Source organism: Budorcas taxicolor, chromosome 12, assembly GCF_023091745.1.
Source record: "Budorcas taxicolor isolate Tak-1 chromosome 12, Takin1.1, whole genome shotgun sequence".
NCBI lineage: Eukaryota > Metazoa > Chordata > Mammalia > Artiodactyla > Bovidae > Budorcas > Budorcas taxicolor.
Genome location: NC_068921.1, coordinates 3,880,354 through 3,892,542, shown reverse-complemented (window position 1 = coordinate 3,892,542; position 12,189 = coordinate 3,880,354).

The window sequence follows — 12,189 nt, the reverse complement described above, 5'->3', positions numbered from 1 at the left end:
TCACTAACCCATTTCATCTCACCAGAGATATTGCTAGACTGGGAAGTGTAGTGTAGCTGTGGGCCTGGTAAAACGAAATGTTTTGCTGATCTCAGCAGTGCATCTAGAAGAGTTTTGTGATTTATCTTTCATCTATAGGATATGAGAGGAAGAGGTATATCACCTACGGTGCTTGGAAGATGAAATAGGTGCTCATTCCCCACATCCTCTCGTCCTCTGCCAACAACCTGAGGAACCATATGTTCCAGGCGGTGAAGCTATAAATGTGAAAAGGTGGGCAAAGTTCAGGTTCTAGTAGTCCACAAGTGCCTCACTAGGAAAGCTAGACAGGCAACTACTGAAAGTTACAAGCCGAGAGGTGAAGTATGAGAGTATCAACTAAGAAGCAGTACACTCCTTTTATGATCAATAGACTGAAAATTAAGAGTACAGAGTAATGTTATATTTTTGAGTTGTACAAATGAGAGTATAGTGGCTTGCACTATTATGTAAAATGTAACACAGAAGGAATTAGCGGTCCTGTCTCAATTTTGTTCAGAGCTATCAGTTTTTATTTTCAATTGTATCCTTGTTTCAGTCTAGTCAATCAGAATTTTCAAGTTATTTTCAAAGACAGTGTCAAAGGTAGTAATTGAACCATTTTGTTTATTCCAAACTTAGTGTCTGCCTGCAATGCGGGAGACCTAGGTTCAATTCTTGGGTCAGGAAGATCCTCTAGAAAAGGAAATGGTAACCCACTTCAGTACTATCACCTGGAAAATTCCATGGATGGGGGAGCCTGGTGGGCTACAGTCCATGGGGTCACAAAAAAGTCAGGCATGACTAAGTGACTTCATCTTTAAAAAAAAAAATAGAAAGATAGTAACAATAACCCTGTATGCAAGACAGCAAAAGAGACACAGATGTATAGAACAGTCTTTTGGACTCTGTGGGAGAGGGTGAGGGTGGGATGATTTGGGAGAATGGCACTGAAACATGTATACTATCATATATGAAATGAATCACTAGTCCAGGGTCAATGCATGATACTGGATGCTTGGGGCTGGTGCACTGAGATGAGCCAGAGGGATGGTATGGGGAGGGAGGAGTGAGGGGGGTTCAGGATGGGAAACACGTGTATACCTGTGGCGGATTCATGTTGATGTATGGCAAAACCAATACAATATTGTAAAGTAATTAACCTCCAATTAAAATAAATAAATTTATATTAAAAAAAGTAACTCTTCATTTTATTTGGTGAAAATATGACACATATTTTCTTATGTAAATGGCATTTAATGGTTTGTATTTTAAAATTTGAGAGATCAAGAATTATATTCGTCTGTTTGCTTTCCATCATTTTGCCCAGCCACATCCATAAGGTCAATGCAAAACCAAGATCAAGGTCTCATGCATTTGAGCTTTTACTAAACATTACCTTCACTTTTCACATGAATTCAGTCAGCTCCAGCATTAGCAAAAATATGTAAAACAATAAAACTGTTCTATGAACAAAAATGTCACCTTTCAATCAGCTATTCTTGGTTGACATAATCTTAGGTTCAAAAATTTTGTATGTAGAGTTTACTATATCTCATAGTTTAAGCTTCAGTCACCTTCCTCTAGTACTTCACCCAGTTCAGCATAACTTTGAAATTAGACCCATTCTTCACCATCATTCCTCAAGGATGTCTCCCTTGACCTTCCAGATCAGAACAACACCCCCCTTTTATGTGATAGCTAGGATCCTTTTGGAGCCATTGTTAGAGATGGACTTTTCCATTTTTTATGATTGTTTGATTACTATTTGTTTCCACTGCCTGATTATACGTGCCTTTATTTTTTCTCACACAAGTATCTCTCCGTATTTTTCGACATTGTCAGCACTTGAAGGAATTCATTTAAAATGTGTTATATGAATAAATAAAACATTTTCCTCTGTGTTTCCTAAGTCATCAGACTGTATTATCTCAAGCTTATCCTGTTTCCCCTGTTTCCTCTTTGAATTTTCATTGAGATATATATATATATATATTTTTTTTTTTTGCTTTTCTGCTTTCAGCTGTTTTTACTAGAAAAAAGTGTTCAGTTTAAGTATTATTTAAATAATCCATAGGAATTCCATCCAAAAAATCCCCACATTCTTGTCATTTTTTAAACTCCTATTAAACTCAAAGGATCATTTAATTTCATTTAAAAAGGTGGTACAACAGCCTCTAGGGCTCCACACTCAGCAAGTTATACCAAAGTGACTTAAGCCATATTTTTATTCTCTTCTTCCCTTCAGAAATCTTCAAGACAAGCAGTCAATTTAGCCCCATTTTATTCTTAAAAAAGACTTTAGTGTTCTTGACAGGTGTCAGATTGGAAGTCCTTAGGGACAAATGTTTCCTATTTGCCATCAGAGCATTTATAACACAGACAGTTGTACGTGGTTTTTCTTTCTCTTCCCCTGTTCCTTACCGTATCCACAGACCACAACCCTGACCCTCAGAGAGCAACTCTAGATGTAGGAGAGTAATTCAGTCTCCTGGCTATGAAATCACTGTCTCTTTAGCACACTTTCTCTACAAAAGTGGCAGCAAACACAACTTGTGATATTTGTGTGGTGTTATACTTCATTCCCTATAATGTAGATGAAAATATTAAACACTTTATACAAAAATTACTAAGCAAGCATACAATCATAACACCTTCAACCTTTTTTTATTGTTGTCATTCACATCATCAGTTCAGTTCGTCTCTCAGTCATGTATGACTGTTTATGACCCCATGGCCTGCAGCACTTCTAGCCTCCCTGTCCATCACTGACTCCTGCAGCCTGCTCAAACTCTTGTCCATTGAGTTGGTGATGCCATCCAGCCATCTCATACTCTATTGTCCCCTTCTCCTCCTGCCTTCAATCTTTCCCAACATCAGGGTCTTTTCAAATGAGTCAGCTCTTTGCATCAGGTGGCCAAAATATTGGAGTTTTAGCTCCAACATCAGTTCTTCCAATGAACATTCAGGATTGATCTCCTTTAGGATGGACTGGTTGGATCTCCTTGCAGTCCAAGGGACTCTCAAGAGTCTTCTCCAACACCACAGTTCAAAGGCATCAATTCTTCTGCACTCAGCTTTCTTTATAGTGCAACTCTCACATTCAGACATGACTACTGGAAAAACCGTAGCCTTGACTAGATGGACTTCTGTTGACAAACTAATGTCTCTGCTTTTGAATATGCTGTCTAGGTTGGTCATAACTTTCCTTCCAAGGAGTATGCATCTTTAATTTCATGGCTGCAATCACCATCTTTTTGGAGCCCCCAAAAATAGTCTGACACTGTTTCCCCATCTATTTCGATGAAGTGATGGGACCAGATGCCATGATCTTAGTTTTCTGAATGTTGAGCTTTAAACCAACTTTTTCTATCTCCTCTTTTACTTTCATCAGGAGGCTCTTTAGTTCTTCTTCACTTTCTGCCATAAGGGTGGTGTTATCTACGTATCTGAGGTGTTAGTGTTATTGATATTTCTCCAGGCAATCTTGATTCCAGCTCGTCCGTCTTCCAGCCCAGCATTTCTCATGATGTACTCTGCATATAAGTTAAATAACCAGGGTGACAATATACAGTCTTGATGTACTCCTTTCCTATTTGGAACCAGTCTGTTGTTCCATGTCCAGTTCTAACTGTTGCTTCCTGACCTGCATATAGGTTTCTCAAGAGGCAGGTCAGATGGTCTGGTATTCCCATCTCTTTCAGAATTTTCCACAGTTGATTGTGATCCACACAGTCAAAGGCTTTGGCATAGTCCATAAAGCAGAAATAGATGTTTTTCTGGAACTCTCTTGTTTTTTCCATGATCCAGCAGATGTTGACAATTTGATCTCTGGTTCCTCTGCCTTTTCTAAAACCAGCTTGAACATCTGGAAGTTCACGGTTCACATATTGCTGAAGCCTGGCTTGGAGAATATTGAGCATTACTTTACTAAAGTATGAGATGAGTGCAATTGTGCAGTAGTTTGAGCATTATTTGTGATTGCCTTTCTTTGGGATTGGAATAAAAACTGACCTTTTCCAGTTCTCTGGCCCCTGCTGAGTTTCCCAAATTTGCTGGCATATTGAACATAGCACTTTCACAGCATCATCTTTCAGGATTTGAAATAGCTCAACTGGAATTCCATCACTTCCTTTAGCTTTGTTCATAGTGATACTTCCTAAAGCCCACTTGACTTCACATTCCAAGATGTCTGGCTCTAGGTGAGTGATCACACCATCGTGATTATCTGGGTCATGAAGATCTTTTTTGTAAAGTTCTTCTGTGTGCTGCCATAAACATAAAATAGAGTGATCTCCAAAGTATTTCTTTCCTCCCAAAATGTTTCCCATGTTTTGGAATTAGCAGTCATTCTTCAGAATTTTCTGAGGAAGTTAAATAGCCTTTTCATAAATTTCAAGGAAAAAAAAAAAAAACAAAACAATACCTTAAAGCTAAAGTTAGTCTCAAGCTTAGCAAACATCTTAGGGAGACTAGCTGGAGATTATATTTACATACAGGAGTTTGCTTGACACCCGATGATGAGGACAATATCATCAGATTCAAAGATGCAATCTTTTTATCAACATGGAGATCAGTCTTCCACATAAATCCCAGAAAAGTTTCCAGCATTATGAGAGAGATGCAATTCAGCATTGGTGCATGGTCAGCAAGAGTCAGGCCTGGATGGTTCAGGAGCATTCCCCCCCCCAACCCCACCCCCGCAATGGGAGTTGTTATTCCCTCCACCAGCCACGTACTGCAGTAGATGACTGTGAATGAAATTAATCACTTGGACATCCACCTCATTACCATGCAGAGCTTCATTTAGAATCTAAATTCACACTGATAGACTTTTCTTCATTCTAACATTGAATGGAACAAAGATGCTCTACCCTCCCTAGTCCTAGAAGATTCTGATCTGACTCCCATTACAGCACCAAAAGCACCAGTCTCATAGTCATCCTGGAAGGGGAGATTAGGAGTTCTTAAATTGCATGAGCTTGTGGCAGGATAGAATCTAATTTTTAAAGCAATATAGTTCCAGAAACAGTGCGGATGATTTTGTATTCCTGTTCCAAGCATTTTAAAGCTTGGATCCCAGCAACTTGTCACCATTCCAACCAAAAACTGGCACAAAATGCATCTGACTTTCCGTTGTAGACCATTTCCTCAATGTAGTTACTGACATCTTTATTCATTTCCTTGTATCTTCTCTGGGCATATGGAGGGAGTCAGTACAATATATTAAAGAAGGGAAACACTAACACTGTATGTGAAAGGAAGAATATTTTCACAGGCACAGATCTGACCACACTTTTAGGTAGAAATTTTACATACACCATCATCCTCAGCATAATCAATATAGATCTCTGAACTGTGCTTTAAGCAGGTTTTTAACAAAGACATTAAGTACTAGGACCTTGGTGCTAGCCACATCGGAGGTGCTGATATCAAATTTCCCCAGAAGTGTATCAAGCATATGTTTACTTCTTCCCCAAACCTAAGTATATATAAAGGATTTCTTTCTCATCTCAGAGGCCTCCCTCTCAAACGCCTCACTTGCCCCCTTATTAATTTCATCACTTTTGTAGATCAACGATCACTAGTTTCATACATGTTCGACATATTCCTAATGATCACAGTTTAATGTACATCTTTTCCTTTCTCATCTTCGTTTGGGTTTAACATGGTATCTGAATTGTGGGTGAGGGCATTTTGTGAAAGTTTCATTTATACTGCATGTTAGATAACACAGCTGTAGAGCAGCTGTTCTGTTGAAAAATTTCTATTATTGCTTATTAAAGTTACTCTCAGAATCAGCTTCTCTATAATGTGTACATTTCTATCAGAAAATTAAACATTTAAAAACAACCTCCACAGTATATATCAATGCTTAGACATCACCCGGTATTGGTCTGGAACAATCTCAAATCTTGTGAATAAGTAAATATTGAGTAAAAGTAAATAAGTTATAAATTTTGATTGAGACATATCCTATGCTTCAGGTGAGGTACCAGGCACTGGAGATGCCGAGGTGAGTAAGGCGTTTCACCCCAGTGAGACTCAGTTCTTAGCTTCCTTCATGCATTAGAGTGGACCCAATACCCTTTTTCTCTACAGTGGATGCTAACACAAAAGAATTGATGGACATTAGCAAAAGAGACAAATGGCAAAACTATTTGAAGTCTTTCTTGGGCTGGCTCTTCTCCAAATGACAACTGATTGAGACCTTACTAAAACCACTGATTTCCTTTGATTAAAATACTATATACCGTAATGACATATTGTAGAGAGCACAACCTTTTCATGCTCACTCCTCTCTTGTTGAGTTATCATTCAGTACTGGGTAGAGAAGTGTCTAAATGTACAAAGTTTAGGGTCAAGTGAAAATTACCCAAAGCTTTATGGGTAATTAGGTTGGGTTATATTAGGCAAGGGACTATTCATTAGTTACAATGCAAACACTCTGTGGTTACTAGACATTTACATCCCGGCATGATTCCTAGTTCAATCCATAATTACCTGTTCACCAGATGATCACTTTTGCAACCAGGTGACGAAGAAACCCTCAGGAAACACTGTTCTGTCACCCTGGAAATGTGGTGACTAACAGCAAGAGTACAGCTTCTTTATCTCTGAAGAGAATAAGGGTTCTCCTTGAAATTTCCCTTCCTCCGGAGCAAAAGGGATGCATCATTTGAGTAAGACTTGTTCTGCATGTGTTTTGAGGGAGTTTATAAGAGATCTGCTCTAAAATATCAACCCTGGTAACTGCACCATTATAGATTAATTTCCTCAAGTATCAGATGCCTTTCAAATTAAAGACACTAGGTAAAACCGAAATTCTTCCAGGAAGGCAGTATTTCAAATTGATGTAGTTTATAGTTAAAGTATCTAACTTTAAGAAGAGTGAACATGTATTGCAGTTTGCCTATGACAGTGCTGGTTTGTACCGTGTTTCAAGGCATAGCATTTAATGGTGCCCCATTTACTCTCATTCTGGGTTAGAGGATGACAATGATATAATCTAAATAAGTTGATATAGGCCAGGTTTCGTGGTTTCAAATATTAATAATAGAAACAACACTGGCTAATTTGAATTTAACACAAGAACATATCATTAGTTGAATAAAGACCAAATATTCAACTATATCTACCAGAAATCAAGGAGAGCTTGTAGTCAGCTATTGTTGATATTCAGTCACCATGTTGTGTCCAACTATTTGTGACCACACGGGCTGCAGCATGCTGGGCTTCCCTGTGTTTCTCTGTCTCTTAGAGTTTCCTCAAACTCAAGTCCATTGAGTCAGTGATGCCATCCAACCATCTCATTCTCTGTCATCCCCTTCTCCTCCCACCTTCAATCTTTCCCAGCATCAGAGTCTCTTCCAATGAGTCAGCTCTTTGCATCAGGTGGTCAAAGTATTAGAGTTTCAGCTTCAGCATCAGTCCTTCCAATGAATATTCAGAGTTGATTTCCTTTAGGATTGACTGGTTTAAACTTTTTGGTGTCCAAGGAACTCTCAAAAGTCCTCTGCAGCGCCACAATTCAAAAGTATCAATTCTTTGACACTCAACCTTCTTTATGATCCAATTCTCACAACTCTTTTAGTCGTTTTACGCAAACCTGAGTTTGTGGGTAGACTAACCAAATCAGAAAAAGGGTTCGGAGGATAATAGGTTAAAAAAAATCAACATTTCTCTTCCTTCTGACTTATCTCTGATGTGTTGAATTTATTATGATGTGACAACATGTGTCTCAGAAGGACATAAACAAACATCAGTTAAGTGGGAGAAACAACCCCAGACCGATAAATTTCTCCTTCCTCATGTTGCCTAGAAACTACTTTACAAGTCTAATCAAGACGCAAAGTTTAGACACCCTAAATTTGTTGATAGATCATTCAGATCTATAAAGCACTAGAATAATGTAATAGTAAATATTTCTGGAAATTTTATGTTAATTTATCCATTAAACATTCATTTCCCTAATATATGAGGATTACCCTAATGCTGTTGCTAGTACACTCATTTATTAGGCATATGTGGTAACCTTGTAAAATGCGAAGAATGTTATGGTTTGAAATTTTTTGTAATCCTTCGCTAAAAAGTGTTTTTCTGTGAATGTGAAGCTGCAGCTTGATTTTTAAATGAAGAATGTTATTTTCATAAATTAATGACCACTTTATTGAAGATGATGGAAATATTTAATTTCCTATAGAAGTTTGTAAAAGAGATCAGAAACCACTGATGATACTTTGGAAGGAAAACAAGCTCAGTTGATAGATAGTAACAAAAAACTTGTTCTGTTCCATACCAAATGTGTTGATGGAAAAATAATCATTAAACTCATGCTATTTAAACTCTTAATAATTGTTTGCTTTATAATAAAATTATTAAAATACTTGTGTACAATATTAAAATACATATTATACAACACTCCAAGAAAGAGGGCTTGAATTCTGTTTGATAAGGAAACATACAGCTCTCTCAGAATAATAATTTATTGAAGTTTCAACAAATGCACATTCATGCAATACACTCAGAAAACAAGGTGAAAATAAGACAGTATTAATCCCCAGTAATTGGAATAGTGATTTGGGAATTGAACAGCCTTCATTCTGCTTACTAATGCTTTATGCAACCATATGCTGGCAGCTGAAACGCTGCTTACCTTAAATTCTAAATTAGTAATGTGACTGTAATATGTCTTTTATTAATGCTGAATCTTGTTCCACCATTAAATATGGCTTAACTTTAATAGGGCTAAAACAAAAAGGAAAATGCCATTCGTGGACTTAATATTCCATATGCAGTTTAAGAAACAACATATCTTTCATAAAAGCATGTTTCTCTGGGAGGCCTGTTTGACTATGCTTAGACATTCTCTTGTCCTCTCTAGATGTTCTTCTTCACCTCTGTAGTTCTTGATTGATGATGAAAATGAACTCCAGAGACATGTCGAGAATGATCCCCATATAGATTTTGCACTGTAAAATAAATGCCTAATCACAGTAGGATTATTTGTAAGTAATCCATCCTAATAGCAGGAAAACATAACAGAGTCTATCTATCCTGCCACTAAAAGTTCTTCAGAACATGAATGATTGCTAATTGTATGCCAAAAAAAAAAAAAAAAAATCTGAGAGTAGAATTGACTCCATTCAAAGTGGGAATTGATGAGCTCAATGCCAATAAAATGTACACACTTCACAGTTTATTAAACTGTTCACCTGATAAAATGTCAATATTGACATATTAGCCAAAACAGGACTTCAGCATTTATTATTATATATTCCATCCAATATGTTGTATATTTTTTTCTATTTCAAATGATATAATGAGTTTACTCAACATTAAATGATATAATCTTACACTTTTCCGTTAAGAGTATAGAGATGCACTTAAATATGAAGTTAAACCTAAGCAATGACATAGCATTTACTAATTTGCATTACCACCAGGTCACTAACCAACTTGAACTAGTTGCTAGCATTAGACTAAAATGAATTATTCTTAAATAACTGGAGAAATAACTTATAATTTTTTTATATATATAGCTGCAATGTCAAAGCACACAAACCGAAATGGGTGTAGTGATGATAACAGACAGAAAGAGAAACAGCATAATTTGCATGTATTCTATGTGTTTTAAAAGTCTCGTTAGTATTGGGTTTTTTTTTCCTATATGAGTGGAAGTATTTCAAGTTTTCACAGAACTTCACTATTTTTTTTTTTTCAGTGAAAAGCTAAAGAACAAAATCACATACTTTTTAGGATAATAGAGCAGAAGCATTTACAATATTTTGTACTTATTGTGTATGTCATTAGTTAAAATTCTTAAAAGCCGAAGTTGGGATTTAAGAATTCTGTTTCCATGCCCTGCCACAAATCACTAGAACATTCTGTTCTATAGATAACATGATGATTGTATTGTCTAATTACACCATGTGTAATTAGACTGACTATTTGGTGAGTGGTCATGAATTCAAACAGAAACACTCCAACAGTGAATCCAAACAAAAATTTCCAACCAAACACCCTTCTGTTAAAACATACCATTCCAGAGTCCAGTATCTATTTCAAAACTTTCTTCACTGTCAATTTCCAAATCATTTAATAGCTGATCTTATTAAGAAATGCTTTATCCTTTTCATTTATTTCTTGGCCAACATATGTATGAGATTCTAAATTCCAGGATTATACACATAGAATTCTCAAGAAGGATAAAATACAGTGAGAATTCATTCCAAGGATGCCACTAATGCATAACAGAGAGAACTAATATGTACAGCTCAGAACACTAAGCAATAATTACTCTTATGAATTATAGTGTATGAATAAAATATAGATGTATGAGTAATCATATATACATGTATCTATATACAAATATATTTTTTAGTAGATTTATAGTGCCTTTCACACAGAACATGCGATTTAAGTTTTAAGGAAAACACATTGTATGACAAAAGTACTTGTAAAGTCTAATAATGTACCAAACATACAAATAATTTTTCTCTTGTTGGTACAGCATCTAGATATACCAAAAATAAGTAAATAAAAAGTAGAAGATAAAATGTTTTTCCTCTTCTTTTGTTTGTTTTTATTCCTGTTTTTCTGCAAAACTGGACCCCTCCCTATATGTACACTACTTCTAATATAGCCAAGACTTCCCTCTTGTGGCTGGTTGATGTCAATATATAACTCCTTTATCTCTTAACTGACCAGTTTCTTAAATTGTTTTAGCATGAAACTGAAAAGAACCAAATCACAAAATTTAAAGATTCAAGAAATCAAAGATAAGTAATATGTAATTAGAATAAGCTTATCAGATTCTCTGAAATACTCAAAGTTTAAAATTATCCAATTGAATTCCCAGAATTCCTTCTAAGAGTTGATTTAAAACCTTTGTGTTTCTCATTGTGCATATTCTTCTTTTGCTTCTGGCTCGCATTTCTAGAGATATTACTTTTGGTTTCTGAAATACAATATTTACTGTGTTCTTTAGACCACTTTTCTTCAGCCCTACTCAAAGTGGGGTAAAAAGAAAACACTGTCTTTTTAATTAATATTTTTGCCTTGAAACACAAAAATCTGATTTTCTGAAATTTAGAATATATTGGGTGGGAATAAGAAATGAGAAGAAAAATGTTAACCTTTAATTCATTAGCATCTTTGAGTTAAAAAAACGACACTTGCAAATAACAAAGTGATAACATTAAAAAAAAACACACTAAACTAAAAAATGAAGAGAAATTGAAGACCCACTTAATGTGACCTGCTTAACTACTCATGTCTCAATTAATACTTGCATAACCCTCTGATTATGTTACAAACTTCCATTTTGTAGCTGAAAAAATTACTATTTTGATAATTTCCATGAATAAGCCCCAAGCTGGACTGTTACACTCTTCAAACATTAACTCTATGTTTGTATTAATAAACAATTTTTCTCATTTTCATGCCTTTATTTTTTTCCATCTAAACTTCACTTTCAACTAAAACTGAAGATTATTGAGATAAAGAGGCTAAATAGTTTGATCAAAATCACAGACAGAAATTATGGTTCCAGTTATGAAATAAATCACATTGGTTCTTTACCTCAAAGGAAAAATATTAAAGATATATCTTTCTTTGGGGCAATAGGCTTTATCTCATTCTAGCTAAGATGTCTATTTTTTGGATGCTATGAGAAAATACTTATGCAGAGGGAAGTAAAAATAACAGAGGTGCTTTAGCAGAAGTGTTTGCTATGAGTTTCAAAGGCAGTCTGTTTTATGATAAGAGGGAATACAAAATTCTAAAAAAATAAAATAAAATTGCAAAGAACTGCAAGTAATATATTTGAACATTTCTATAAAACTGAAACTTAGGGATAGACACAATCCACCAAAAAGACTTTTGAATTATTAACTAGCTTGTCAGCATTTGCTATTTCAGTGCAAGCTGGAAGGTGGGCTGCTGTGTCTCCTCTTTGATAGGGTTTAAGAAAAATCACTTTAATGGCAGAATATCTTTGAGGCATGGTTTATATCACTGCCCATCAAATGTGATGAATTCCAAAACATGATTATGACACTTTAGGGGACATTTTCTTTAAATAATTGCTTTTTAAAAAAGCAGATTCAAAAATAACATAAAAATGAAATGTTTCTTCTGATGAAAAAATGTCCTACTGGAATTAGTATG